General features: G+C 33.1%; 1 protein-coding gene across 3 annotated transcripts in view; it reads left to right on the plus strand.

Annotated features, from left to right (window-relative positions):
* The window catches only part of KLHL4 (kelch like family member 4), a 147790-nt gene that overhangs the window by 126477 nt on the left and 4911 nt on the right, over window positions 1-16402 (plus strand). The window lies entirely within an intron of this gene.

The following is a 16402-nucleotide window of genomic DNA, read 5'->3' on the forward strand; positions in this document are numbered from 1 at the left end:
TGAGGATATAACTTGATGTGGCTTGAGTGGGGCCACGAGTTGGGGGAGGCAGAGTTTCAGGGAATCTTCTGCGTGGAGCAACCTCTTTTATCCAGTTTGATGGCATCCTGGCTATGGCTGCACTGTGTCTACACACTGGGAGGGGGGTGGGTTCAACAGGGAACGATGGATACCTCCAGGACTTCTGTACTGAGCGAGTCTCACCTCGGCCCTAACTCCAACAATGTATCCCTGTAAGTCTTTGGTGCCCCTGTTCACAGCTGAATTGGTGCTGGTGTTCAGAGCAAGTAGGTACATTACCAAGAAAATCCTCTCACAGATATGGCCTCTTTAAGAGGAGTCTGCCGCCGCCGCTGCCTCCGTCTCGCTCAGCCACTCCAGACCAGGCAGCCCGGCGTCCTCTCTCTGTCCTACCTTCTGTCGTTGAAGGGTGATTTCTTGGATTTCTCCATAATTGTATGGCTTGTTCTTCAAGATCCGAGATAATTTTTCCTTGCTGCTTGCTCTTTGTTTACGTCACAGTTTGATTTGGTCACCAGAGGAATGTACAGAGCCTGTATCATCTACTCCATTTTTTTTTTCTTCCTATGTAGTTTTCTTCTTTTGTGTTCTCTTTACCAGGTTTTGATATCGGGTTAAATTGGCCTCATAAAATGGGTTTGGAAGTATTCTCTGCTCTTCAATTTATTGGAAGAGTTTGAGGAGAATAGGTATCAAACCTTTGAATGTTTGGTAGACTTCACTGGTAAAGCCATCCGATCCCGGACTTTTACTTTTTGGTAGGTTTTGAGGATCGTTTCAATTTCAATAATGCTGATTGTACTACTTAGATTTTCCAGTTCTTCTAGATTCAGTTTATGAAGGTTACATCTTTCTAAGTACTAGTTCATTTCTTCTAGGTTATTAAATTTGGTGTTATATACTTTTTCATAGTATTCTTGTATGATCCTTTGTTTTTCTGTGGTATCTGTCATCATTTCTTCTCTTTCATCCCTGATTTTGTTTATTTGTGTCCTTTCTCTATTTTCTTTAAGGAGTCAAGCCAGGAGTTTATCAAATTTATTAACCTTTTCAAAGAATCGGCTCTTTGTTGCATTTATTTTTTCTATTTTTTTTCAATTTCATTTATTTATGCTCTAATTTTGATTATTTCTTTCCTTCTGCTGACTTTAGGCATCATTTGTTCTTCCTTTTCTAGATTTTGTTGTTGTTGTTGTTGTTGTTGTTGTTGTTGTTTTAAGATGAAGTTTTAGGTTGTTTATTTAGACTCGTTCTTGTTTTCTGAGATAGACCTGTAATGATATGAACTTTCCTCTTATGACCATTTTTGCCATGTTCCAAAAGTTTTGATATATTGTACTATCATTATCATTCGTTTCTATGTATCTCTTGATTTTTTTTAAATTTCTTTTCTTTCTCAGTTGTTCTTCAGTAGACTGTTGTTTAATCTCCATATATTTGTGTGTGTGTGTGTTTTTTTTCCCCACTTTCTTTTTTCAGTTGATCTCTAGCTTCAATGTATTATGATCAGAGAATATGGTCGGTATGATTTCCACCCTCTTGTACTTGTTGAGGCTATTTCTGTGTCCCAATATGTGGTCAATCTTTGAGAATGTTTCATGTGCACTAGAGAAAAACATATAAGCAGCCGTTTTGGGATAAAATGCTCTGTAATTGTCAATTATATCCAGTTGGTATATTGTGTATTTAAGGATGTTATTTTCTTATTGATTTTCTGTTTGGATGATTTGTCCATATCTGACAGTGGGGTATTTAGGTCCCCTAGTATAATAGTGTTTTGGTCTGTTTCTCCCTTTACTTCTATTAGTAATTGCTTTATACATTCCAGGGCTCCCTGATTGGGAGCATAGATATTAATAAGTGTTATGTCTTCTTGATATATGATTCCTTTTATTATTATGAAGTGTCTCTTAGTATCTTTCTTTACTTTATTATTATTATTATTATTTTTTATTTTGAAGTTTATTTTATTTAGAATTAGTACCATTACTCTTGCTTCCCTCTCAATGCCATTTGCTTGAAATTTCATTTTCCACCCTTTCACTTTGAGTTTGTATTTGCTTTGGAACTGAGATGTGCCTCCTGGAGGCAGCATATGTTTAGGTTTTGTTTTTTGATCCAATCTGCACCTCTGTGCCTTTTCATTGATGAGTTCAGTCCATTTATATTTATGGTGATTATTGAAATATGAGGTATTCCTGTAGCCATTTTATCTTTTGCATTCTGGTAACTTGGTGATTCTATTTCTGCCTTGCCCTTGTATGTCTGTTTTGTTTTGTTTTTTTTGATTGTGTTTTGTGGATTTCCCTTTGGTCCTTCTTGTTTTATGTTATAAATTTCAGTTCTAAATCTTTGCTGTGTGGTTACTATTATGCATATGTAGAGAACTGTAATTAATATATATATATGCTTCTTTCTGTGTATTCAATCCTCCTTTGCAAATTTGGGTCTTTGAATCCTCCCCTGTTATGTTATTGTTGTTTCAGTTTGTCCCTATCTATGCTGAGCATTGTTACAATCATGAAATAGCAAATTTCTTCTACTTGTTTATGCTTATAATGCCCTGTTCTTAATAAGGATTTCATTCCCCTGCTTCTATCTGCCTACTAGTTGCCTTACTCACAGTTACATTTTTTTCTCCCCCCCCCCTTTTTTTTGGTCATTTTGTTTTAGATAAGCTGATCCCTTTCAGTATTTCCTGTATTGCAGGACTTGTAGTGGTGAATTCCCTCAATTTTTGTATGTCTAGAAAGGTCTTTATTTCTCCTTCGTATCTAAAAAAGAGCTTTGCTGGATACATTATTCTTGGCTGGTAGTTCCTTTCATTTAATAGTTTGAATATTTGATTCCACTACTTTCTGGATTGTAAGATTTTGCTGAGAAGTCTGACAATAATCTAATGTGTTTTCCTTTATAAGTTACTGTTTTCTTCTCCCTGGCTGCCCTGAGAATTCTGTCTTTGTCATTGATTTTTCATAATTTTAATACAATGTGTCTTGGTGAATACCCTTTTTGGTTGAGATAATTGAGTGTTCTGTTGACTTCTTGAATTCCAAGCTCCAGCTCATTCCTTAGATTTGGGAAGTTCTCATCCACGATTTGTCTGAAAATGCTTTCTAATTCCTGCTCCTTTTCCTCCCTTTCGATAACGTCCATTATTTTATGTTTCCTCTCATGATGGTATCAGCTAGTTTTTGTATTTCTCTTTCATTATTTTCCATTCTTTGGTTTCTGTCTTCTTCCTTCTGATTTATTTCTAGATTTCTGTCTTTGATATCACTGATCCTTTCCTCCATTTGGTCGACTCTATTTCCCAATCTTGCTATTTCCTTTTCATCTCTTTCAATATGTTCTTCATCTCCAGAAGTTCTATTTGGTTCTTTTTTGAGGGTTTCGATCTCTTTGCTAAATAACTCAGTCTGCTCATCTTTTTTTTCAACTCCTGAAATTGCTGGTATGAATTGTTTGGATCTCATTGAATTTTTTCATCCTGAATTCTCTGTCATTTAAATTGCATATTTCTTTATCTTAAAGCTTATTTTCTAGAGATTTTTCTCTTTCTTTCTCAGATGCTTTGTCACCTTGGTTGTTCATAGTGTTTAATGTACTATTTCTCTGCCTGGGCATTAATATTAGTTAATTCTGCCTTATATTTCAGAAAGAAGATTTATTATATAAATGTCTCTCTTTCGCCTGTTGTAAAGTAGGCGCTTTTCTTTTGATTTCCAATAGGTGGTGTCTAAGCCTCTTGAATTCCTGCTATATATAAAGTCTTAAAAATTCCTTTTTTTTAAAAAAAAATAAATATTCAATATGCTTGCTACCCTCAGTCTCAGTCCTCGTCAGTGTTAGTTACTGTTTTGGTAGCATTTGCTGAGATTCCCGTGGGTGTCTGCGGTGTTTGGTCATGGAGGATATGCGTAGAGGTGCCCTCTGGGTTAGAGAGATAGAGCTGTTGCTCAGCCATATGTTTTGCAATTGCAGCTGGTAATAATCAACTGTTGCTTCTCTGCTGTCCCCACTCTTCTGCTTTTTGTCCTGATCCCTGGGCACTGCCACTTCACGGAGCTCACAGCTCTCTCAGGCCGAGATGTTCAGGGAACCTGCCACATCTTTGTGACTCCCGTCCTCCTGCAAGAGACTCAGGCTGTTAGAGGCAGCTTCTTTGTTTCTCCCAGTCTACTGCCCAACTCCCAGGATTTTGACCTGCAGTAGCTCTTATGCACAGATTCTTTGCTTTAACATGCTTCTGTGCAGTTTTGGTATTTTTTGTTGAGTGTTATATGTTCAGTTTATTGTTGTTTCAAGGGGAGAATTCTGGGGACATCTCTCACTCGCCATGTTTCTGTCATCACTCTAAAGAAACACACTGGGACACCAGCAGTGGGTCAAAGGCTCATGCAAGATTCATGCTGCATTTTCTAGAGTCAGAACGAGGCTGGACCTGTTTAATTTATTTTAGTCAGTTACGATCTTTGATTATCTTCTCAATTCCTTTTTTTGTACATTTTATAATTATTTCCTTTTTGATTACCATGGAGTTACCTACAATATCCTAAAGATTTGCCAGTATATTTTAATTCATATTTAATTTAGTTGCATAACAAAACTCTATCCTTACAGCTCTGTCCTCTCCCTACTTTATGTTATGAATATCACAAATTATGTATTTATATAGTGCGTACCCATTTACATAGTTTTATAATTATTTTTATGCTTTTTAAAGACCTGTAGAAGAATAAAAAGTGGAAGTGTAAACCAAAATTAACTAGATTTTATATCCGTCCATGAATTTAGTTTTACTAGAGAAATTTATATATTTATATGACTTTGAGTTACTGTCTAGTATCTTTTCATTACAACTAGTAGATCTGTCTACTATCTACTATCTTTTCTGTCTACTATCTGTCTACTTACTGTCTACTATCTTTTCTGTCTACTTACTGTCTACTATCTTTTCATTACAGCTAGTAGATCTGTCCTACATGACATTCTAAAGACTCTCTTTAGAATGTCATGTAGGACAGATCTACTAGTAATGAGTGCCTTTACCCATGTTTATCTGGGAATGCCTTAAGAAAAATGTGTCTTTTTATTGTAAGACAGTTTTGCTGGGTATAGAATTCTCAGTTCACAAGATTTTTTCTTCAGCAATTGAAATACAGTATATTATCCCATTGCCTCTGTCTTGTATATCACAAATTGATTTTTTTTCTTGCTGTTTTCAAGATTGGCTCCTTGTAGTTGACATTCAACAGTTTAATTATACTGTCTCAGTGGAGGTATCATTAGTTTTGTTCTATTTGAAATTCACTGAGATTCTTGGATTTGTCCATTTATATTTTCTTCAAATTTGGAAAGTTTTCAGCTCCTATTTCTTCAAATATTCTCTTTTTCCCCTTTTTCTTTTTCTCTTCTTCTTCTTCTAGGACTCTCAATTGCATATACTGATCCACTTTATTTTGTCTCATAAGTCATTAAGACTCCGTTCACTTAATTTTATTGGTATCTCAGATTTGATGATAGCAAATGACTTATCTCCAAGTTTATTTATTCTTTCTTCTGCCTGACTGAGTCTCCTACTGAACCTCTCCAGTGAATTTTTCAATTCAGATATTTTATTTTTCAGTTCCAGAATTTCTGTTTTGTTCTTCTTTATAATTTATGTTCCAGATCGTCTCAGGCCTTTTCTGGTCTTTGACTTGTGTGTTTCCTGGGCTTGTGTGTATTTCAATTCCCTGTATACATGTCTGCTTTTAAATGTATTAATTTTCTTAAGCGCCTCAGCCCTGCTACTTTCAGGGCCTTTGCTGGTCTACAGTAGTCTTCAATCAGTAATCCCTTTCCCCAGTTTTCTACATATCTGTAATATCTTTAAAGCTTTCATGAGCCACTTGTACTACTTCCATGGATTTTCCGAGCTTGAGATCTGTGAGCTCTGCCACTTTTGACTGTCTAAGATCTGAGTTCAGTAACATAGAAAATAATCCTTTAAGCATCACCCAGACATATTTGATTGTTGCATATTTGGTCTGCACATTTTTTTTCTGGTTCAAGGAAAGGGACTGGGGCAGGCCACTGATTTTTACAACCTGTGTTATGCCTTGCTGGGAGGAGTAAGGGCAAAGACAAATAAAAATGTCACATAATTTCTTACTAATTTGAATGTAGCTATATTTTGACCAAGCATTTATTTTATTATTTTGGATATTTGACTGATATCCAGAACTCCTATAAAGTTATTTTTGTCAGCTTTTATTTGTTTATTTAATGTTTCTTTGAGAGAATGAGATCCTAGAGCTCTATAGTTCATCTTGTTGACATCACTCCCTAGTGACGCAACATTGAAAACACGTGAAAAACATATTGATTGCCTGTATACTAAAATAGAAAGCCAAACTCACTCTGCTCTTTATCTTTATCCAGAAGTACAACGATGAAATCATATGTATTTACAAATGGAAAGGACATTGAAAGGCTAGTATATTCTTATCACCTACCAGAAGTGGAAGTGGACATCCTCTCTGGTTAAATGACAAATAGTGGCAAAATTATTATTTTTTCATATAAATGGAGTTTGTAAAAGTTTGAAAACCAACAATCATATTTGACTTTTTTTTACTCTTTTTTTTTTTTTTCTTACAGAAGTCCTTTAAACATTTCTTGTAATACTGGCTTGTTGGTGATACATATTTAACTTTTTATTTCAATATAAAACCAAAAGTTTATTTATGTTACACCCAGGACCAGTGATATACTTAAACCTCAAGCCAATAATTTATACTTCATCGATATACAATTTCATTATGTATATCAAATTTTAAACATTTGCTCAATGTGTATATCTATGTATGTGTGTGTAACTAAAAGGCATCATATTTCTTTTTTAGAAAGAACAAAATAATATAATATACTCAATACTTGTTAAAAATTCACTGTGAGAAGTTGAAAAAAGGATAGATTCTATCGAAATTTTTTAATTAACTAGACAATTTATTGTTGCCTTCTTTAGACCATAAAATAATTATAGACATCACACAATTCACAAAAGGTTAGGTACTAGCCCATCTATCAGAGAATATATATAAACCTATACAAAAATAAGTATAGTTTTTATTTTAAGTAATGATATTTAGGCATTGATTTCTATTTTTATGCTTGTCAAAATATTTATGTTTCTATATCTAAGAATAACTATTGTCCCCTCTCTATAAAACTATTGATAATGGACAACACTAAATCACCTCCTAGAGCTAAATATACAATATCGGTAATTATTATATTTTGGGAAACTTGATTTGATTAAAATTACATGTAAAATTAAGTATGCTATTTTAATTTTATTATTGACACTTAAAACTATATGGAGTGATAAATTCATGAAAAGCAGAAATCAAAGAGTAATATTGTTATGGAAAATTCATGTTGTTTTTTACAGAAATATTAACTATTGTTTAAAAATATGCAAAATACTGCAATACTTTACAAAGTTATATGTAGTAAATAAGAACATATGGTTTGTTACTATGAAAATCAAATCTGACTTCACAAAAACTTCACCTGAATTAAAAAGTAAAATGTATAACTGTATAGACAGAGAGATAAATACTTTAAGCCCTTATAATAGCATTTTTCTTGTAATACATCCAAATTATTAAGAGATTTTATTTATGTGTACTACAGTCTATGTTTTGTTTTTTGTTTTTTTCTATTGTAGTTCTGAAAGCTTCTTATCTTAGTGGTATAACTTGTCTTGCATTTGCTTGTTTTTGATCTAAATGTGTGGAATGATGAAACTAGATTTGATGCAAAAAGTGTACATTTCATAAGGAAAAAAAAATCCAGAATACATAAAACATTTTAAATTATCATCTTCTCTCCCATTATTATGCCAGCATTTTCCAGACTTTACTTCATGACTCCCTAAAATGGTGGAATTCTATGTTAAGACCTGAAAGAGAGAGGAACTGAGCTGTATTTTAGGACTGTAGAGTGTTCACAGTAAAATTACCCTTACAATGGCTTAAAGTATCTATACCAATTTAAATAGACATTTACACATACAACTAGAAAAAATATAACCTCAATTCATATTTTCGATATAAAAAGTTTATAGTGAAGACTACAAAATTTAATATTTAATAATATTTAATAATTATTAAGATAATTAAGTATTTAATTAAGTATTTAATTAATTATCTTAATAATTAAATACTTAACCTTATTTACTGACACATTTATGTTTCAAAATATACTGATTTTTTAAAATTCACATACACTATTTTTTTTTAAATGTGAAAGAAGAACACTTCACACATACCAAAAAATGTGCAATATACTAGTTAAAGCACTGGATTTGGAGTCAAACATATGTGAATTCAAATCCCGAGTATACTATTAACAAGGTATGTGACCTTGATTCAGAATCTTTATAACTCTAAACAACAGTTTCCTCATGTGAAAAGTGATAATGTAGTGTCAACTGCATAGGGTACAATATAACAAATGTTGATTCACATTGCCTGCCACATAATAAATACTTAGTAGAAGTTAGCTGATGGAATTATTTTTGTCTGTATTATTTTTGTAATCAGTATTGTGTTATTAATTTCATTATCCCTTTACTGTCATTTTATATGAAAAGACTGAGAAAATGGCTAATGCTAAAGTATAATTTTCAAAAAATTGCAGTTATGACCTTCATACAAATATAAATTTAACATAAGTCATAGATTTTATGTAATTCATTATTTAATGAGGTAACCCATAATATGTGAAAACTGGTTTGAAAGAGTCTTAGAAGAAGAGACATATAGACAATTAAGAATCCTAAAATAATTGTTAATAGATACAAAAATACTTAACATCTTATGAAAATATAATGTAATCTTCAGAGGTTATCATTTCTACATTGTAAAAATTAATCCTATCTTTATCAGGCAAAACTTATTTGTATTGTTATATACAAACTCACGAGAAAACTCGGTTTTATACAACATAACTTCTATACCTATAGAGTTTTAAAATAGCCTTGTCAGTAGAAAGTCAATTAAAAGTGCATATTCAGTGAAATCAGATATAGTTGACCTACCCAGTACCTTAGGTGTCTCATCCAATTATTTAAAATAATCATTCAAATGGAAAGTTTCTAAAACCACCACATAAACTTATGTTTGTTGGGTTAAGCATTACTATTTCTATAATGTTGATGAGAAAATGGAGTCAAAGAAGTCAAGCAAATTATCCTTAATTACTCTTAATGGAGAAATAACTGTCTTTTTTTTTTTTTTTACTTCAGGCTCCATTTAATTTTCATTATAATATATAAATATACTTATATCCAATATAAGGAGAGATAGCCTTGTGTGGCTGATGGGCAGCAGGCATTGGTCTGCATTGTAGACTTTCTTAGACAATTCTTAGGTCCACAGGCCCCAGGTGGGCAGCAAATGAACAGAGAGTTCCCTGAGCCTTTCGCTTAGCAGCCCCAGGTTCACTGGCACCATATCTGAATCTGCATTAACCTGGAAAATACTACTCACCCCGTGATGGTGATTCCCTGAGTCCATGCCTTACCTAACTCTTGTACCACCTGAGGTTATTTCAGCAGCTGAAGCATCACAAGCAGCCAGCAGGCAGTGGCAGATCTCAAGGTGCCCTGGACATCTTGCTGAGCTGCCCTAGGCATGGCACTGGTGTCGGCTGTTCTTGATTGGCAAGATAGCCTCTCCCATATTCATCCAGGCACAGCCCAGGCAGTGACCAACCACGATTTCTTAGTAGTTCCTACCAGGTAGCCCCAGGCTAGTCACAGGCAGTGGCTGAAATTGGCCTGCGACAGAGATCCTCCGAGGAGTTTCCAGAACCAACACACCATCAGCTGACTTCAGTCTACAACAGGGTAACACCTGATTAGCCCCACAAGTGGCATATCCAAAGGGTGGCCTCAGCAGGCACCAGAAACAGTTGAGGAGAATCCAGATATGTGGAATCAACTGCCACACAGAAGCTCATACACTGTGGGCAAAACCAATACTCATAGTCAGTGAGCCTAAGAATCAATCCCACCCACTGATGTGCCAACAGCAATGAGGAGTCAACCTCAACAGAAGGGCACACATAACCATACAATGGATATACCCAGAGAACACTGAATAAGTGATCAGAAAGGCTGTGCCCCTGGGCCTCAGAAGACACCTACTACATAAGGCTATATCTCCCTGCTAAGACTGGGAGATATAGATGATCTACCTAATATACAAAAACAAACACAACAAGAAACAAAATTAAAAACAAAGAAACATGCCTCAAATAAAAGAACAGGTGAAAACTGCAGGAAAAAAAAAATAGATCTAAATGAAACAGAGTCAAGCAATCTACCAGATACAGAGTTCAAACCACTGGTTATAGGATGCTTAAGAAACTTAGGGAGAACTTCAGCAAAGAGATAGTATGCACAATAAAAGAACATAGAAACCATAAAATATAGTACTCAGAGATGAAGAATATAAAAACTGAAATGAAGAATACACTAGAAGGAATGAATAGCAGATTAAATTGAGAAGAGAATCAAATGACCAATTTAGAGAATAAAGTAGTAGAAAATACACAATATGAACAAAATTAAAAAAAAAAAAAGCTATTCCAATCAAGGCGGTGAAGTAGATAAACGCTGTGCTCACCTCCTCTCAAAACCACATTAAAATCACAACTAAACTACAGAATAGCCATCAATGGGAGTCACCTGAAGTCTAGCTGAACAGAAGTCCAACAACTGGGGACACACAGAAGAGGCTGCCTCAAGACTGGTAGGAAGGGTGGAAATGTGAAACAGGCTGGTCCCTCACTCGCATGTGGCTATTGAGAATAGGGAGAAATATTTCGGCTGCAGAGATCCCCTGAAAGAATGAGGGGTCCCAGCATCACACCTGGCTATCCATCCTAGCGTTTCAGGGCAGGGAAGAGAAATCCCTAGAACTTCTGGCTGTGAAAACCAGCAGAGACTATGGCTGAGTGAGAGAGAGGGCTGCAGGAGTCGCAGACTTTCCTCTTATGGGGCCCACACACAGACTTACTCGGTGACATACTCACTCTCTCTGAGCTTCAGCTCTGAGGCAGTAGCTCAAAAAATGCCAGGGACATACTAAAAGGAATTGAGTTGTCTGGCTTCAGGGCAAGGGCTAGAGGGGCAGGTTGCTTCCTATTTTAATAAACATGACTGAAAACTTCCCTCATCTGGTAAAGAAAATTAAAAAGTGAGTATAGTTTAAAGGACCTCTAACAATGTTCACATCATAGGGGTGCCAGAAGGAGAAGAGAGAGAACACAGAATTCAAAATCTATTTGAAAAAATAATGATGTATAACTTCTCTAACCTGGGAAAAGAATTAGACATACAAGTCCAGAAAGCACAGAACATAGCAAACTAGATGAACTCATAGAAGCTCACACAAAACACATAATAAAATGCCAAAAATTAAGGACAAAGAGATAATCTTAAAAGCAGCAAGAGAAAGACAGTAATGTACAAGGTAGCTTCCATAAGACTTTCACCTGATTTCTCAGCAGAAACTTTGAAAGCCAAAAGGGATTTGCATGAAATATTCAGTGATGAAGAGCAAAGGCCTACAGCCAAGACTACTCTATCTCAAAGTCTATCATTTAAAATTGAGAAGGAGATAAAGAGCTTCCAAGTCAAGAAAAAGGTACAGGAGTTCATCACCACCAAATTAGTATTACAAAAAAAGTTCAAGGGGCTTTTTTAAGAAGAAGGATGAAAATCAAAGAACATAAATATTAATAACAAAATAACAAAAACTAGTTACTTATCAATAATCATTTTAAATATATGTGGATTAAATTCTCTAATCAAAAGACATAGCATAGTTGAACAGATAAGAAAACATGACCCATACATATACTGTCCATAAAACACCCACTTCACATCAAAAGTCACACATACAGAGAAAATAAAAAGATGGGAACAAATATTTTATGCAAATTGAAACCAAAAAAAAAAAAAGCTGGGGTAGCAGTAGTTATGACAGATAAATAGTTTATAATAAAGTTTGTAATAAGAGACAGACATTTCATAATGATAATGATCATTCTAACAAGAGGATATAACCCTTGTAACATTTATGCATCCAACAGAGGAGCACCTAAATATATGAATCAAATATTAACTGACATAATGGGTAATACAGTCATAGTAGAGGACAATAATACCCTATTGGCATCAATGGGCAGATCTTCCAAACTGAAAATCAACAAGGGAACAGTAGCCTTAAATGACACGCTGGACCTTATTTTGATATTTTTAGAACATTTCCCTCAAAGCAGCAGGACATAAATTATTTTTGCAAATGAATGTGGAAGATTTTTCACAATAGATCATATATTAGGCCAAAAAATCTCAATAAATTAATGAAGATGCAAATCATATCAAGCATGTTCTCCTATCACAATTGTATGAAAGTAGAAAACAATTACAAAAAAAATTTAAAAACACACAAACATATGGAGGCTAAATACCATTTTACTCAACAGTGAATAGCTTAACAATGAGATAAAAAAAAATCAAAAAATACCTTCAGACAAATGAAAACAAAAACACAATGACCCAAAATCTATGGGATACAGTAAAAGCATTCATAGGAGGAAAAATTCATAGCAATTTAGGGTGACATCGAGAAACAAGAAAAATTTCAAATAAAAAAAATTAACCTTACAATTAGGGAAACTAGAAAAAGAACAGCAAAAAAAATCTCAAAATGAGTAGAAAAATAAATAATAAATAATAAAGATCAGAGCAGAAGTGCACAAAATAGAATTAAAAACAAACAAACAAACAAACAAAAAAACAACACGAAAGATCAATGAAGCCAGGATCTGGTTCTTTGAAAAAAAAAAAATAAACAAAATTGATAAAATTTTAACCACACTCATCATGAAATAGAGAGTGAGACAAATGAATAATAATTAGAGATAAAAGAGAAGTAACAACTGACATTACTGAAATACAAAGGATTATAAAAAAACATACTACAAGAAAATATATGGCATCAAATTGAACAATCTAGAAGAAATGGATAAATTTCTAGACATGTACACTGATCCAAGACCAAATAAAGAAAAAAACAGAAACTTTGAACAGACTGATTACTACTCACAAAATTGAATCAGTACTGAAAAACCTCCCCTAAAAACTAAAGTCCTGGACAGGATTGCTTCAAAGGTGAATATTACTAAACATTCAGAGGACAATTAATACCTATCCTCAAACTATTCCAAAGAATTCAAGAAGAGGAAAGGCTCTCAGACTCACTTTATGAGGCTACCATTGCCCTGATTCCCAAACCAGACAAAAATATTACAAAAAAAAAAAAAAAATTATAGGCCAATATCCCTGATGAACATAGATCCAAAACTTTTCAACAAAATATCAGCAAACCAAATTCAACAATGCATTAAAAATATCATACACCACGATCATACACCAAGTGGGATAGATTTCTGAGATACATGTTTGATTCAATATCCACAAATCAATTAACGATACACCACATAAACAAATGAAGGACAAACATCTATGATCATATCAATAGATACAGAAAAAGTGTTTGACAAAATCTAGCATTGATTTATGATAAAATCTCCAGCAAAGTGGGAATAGAGGGAATATACCTCAACATAATAGAGATCATATATGACAAACCCACAGCTAATATACTCAATGGTATAAAGCTAAATTATTTTTCTTAAGATCAGGAATAAGACAAAGGTGTCCATTTTTACCATTATTATTCAACACAATATGGGAAATCTTAACCACAACAATCATACAAAAAAAAGGAAATAAAATTCTTCCAAATTGGAAAGAAGTTAAACTGTCTAGTTAATTGCAGATGACATGATAATATATAGAGAGAACCCTAAATATCCATGAAAAAACTATTAGAGCTAATAAATGAATTCAGTAAAGTGTCAAGATACAAAATTAATAAGAAATTAGTTACAATTTTATATACCAATAACAAATTATCAGAAAGATAAATTAAGAAAATAATTTCTTTAACAAAAACGTCAAAATAAATAAAATACCTAGGAATCAATTTAACCAAGAAGGTAAAATCCTGTCGGAAATTTATCAGACATTGAAGAAAGAAATTGAAGAAGATACAAATAAATGAAGCTTACATCGTGCTAGTGGGTAGGAATAATCAACATCATTAAAATGGTTATACTACCCAAAATGATCTATAGATTCAAGGCAATTCCTATCAAAATATCAAAGACATTTTTCAGAGAACTAGAACAAATAATCCTAAATTTTATATGGAACCATAAAAGATCCCAAAAAGCTATGGCAATCTTAATAAAGAAGAACAAAGTTGGAGGTATGACACAACCTTATATCAAATTATGCTACAAGGATATAGTAATCAAAACAGCATGATACTGGCATAAAAATAGATACACTGATCAATGGAACAGAATAGAGAGCCTAGAAATAAACCCATGGTTATATGGTCAATTAATCTAGGACAAAGGAGGCAAGAATATACAATGGGGTAAAGACAGTCTATTCAATAAATGGTGCTTGGATAACTGGACATATACATTTAAAAACATGAAATTAGACCACCTTCTTACATCATATACAAAAATAAACTCAAAATGAATTAAAGACTTAAATGTAGAACCGAAATCCATAAAAATCCTAGAAGAAAATATAGGCTATAAACTCTCTGACATTGCTCTTAGTAACATTTTTTTTTCTGATATATTTCCTCTGGCAAAGAAAAAAGAAAACAAAAACAAAAACAAATAGGACTACATCAACCTAAAACAGTTTTTGCACAGTCAAGAAAACCATCAACAAAACGAAAAGGCAACCTACTAAATGAGAGAAGATATTTGTTAATATCTTCTAAGTGGAATTAGGTAGGCAGAGGAAGACAAATACCATATGATTTCACTTACATATGGAATCTAAGGAACAAAATTAATGAACAAACAAAACAGAAGCATACAGATACAGAGAACAAACTGAGGGTTGCAAGATGGTAGGGGAGTCGGGAGCCTCGGAGTTGAAGGGATTAAGAAATACAAATAGTTAATTATAAAATAGTCATGGGGCTATAACATACAGCATACAGAATATAGTCAATAACATTGTAATAACTATGTGTGGTGCCTGGTGGGTACTAGACTAATTGGGGTTGATCACTTTGTAAATTATATAGATTTCTAACCACTATATTATAAACCTGTACACCAAACATAAAACGATATTGAATGTCAACTGAAATCACATTAAAAAATAATAAACAAACAAACAAACAAACAAACAAATAAATAACAAAGTAAGGAGAGATAAAAATGCAAAAGAGGAACAAAAAGTAAGAAGCATGATGCTATTTTAAATTGAAAGTGAGGTAGTGATTGTTTCTTTCATAACTGCTCATGTGTTTTTACAGATAATAACCATATTACCATTTTTATTCTTCAAAGTTTCAACATTCCCTAAACCCCTCATTTTAATCAAGTAGTACCCAGATAATATCAACATTAGTCAGAATTTTTAGCATTAATTATCATGGACATGCATAAGAGTCTTGGGTTTGGTTTGCAAATCTGTAAGGAAATCCTTCTGAGTCCTTGTTCACTATTCATATATGTGAATACTTTGATGCTGAGTACAGCCTCAATTAATGATAGAAATTTGTTGAAGATTCATCTTAGCTAAAGGTTACAGCTATGGATTTTCTGGTTCTTGGTTCTTTTTATCATCAGACTTTAAGGTAATATGTTCTATGACACTAAACAATATGCAATGGATACTGAGATTGTCTTAATTATTGCTGATCTCAGATATTATTAAAAATATTACTGAATGTGAGGCCAAGTTCAAATGGAAGCTAAATCAGATAATTTAGAAAATGATTAAAGAGATAAAACCAGAAATAAGAGGGATAATAGAAATAAAAATATATTACTAGAAAATAATAAATTAATGTATATTTTGCAAAATAAATATTTTTCAAATAGGCCAATATAAAATCAGAGAGCACTTCCATGTATAATTACATAAGTTTTGTTTTATTGTTCACCCTTTTTTTAGATTTGATTTTATGTACTTAAAAATTATAGGCTTCAAATTTAAGAAAGAATTCCTGGATAAAATTTTAATTAATATTACTGAATTCTCTTTCACTTTGCTTACAGAAATGGTTTGTAGATAAGGATTTAACTTCAAATTAAAAAGGAAAAAAAAAATAATCCTAGGCTCTTGTGAAGATAAATAAGGATTCTTATAGGGGAAAAATGTAAGATAAGACTATGATTACTAATCGCAAATAGCATTAAAGTCAGAGTA

This window comes from Pteropus vampyrus, unplaced genomic scaffold (genome assembly GCF_000151845.1).
Source record: "Pteropus vampyrus isolate Shadow unplaced genomic scaffold, Pvam_2.0 Scaffold63, whole genome shotgun sequence".
Lineage (NCBI taxonomy): Eukaryota > Metazoa > Chordata > Mammalia > Chiroptera > Pteropodidae > Pteropus > Pteropus vampyrus.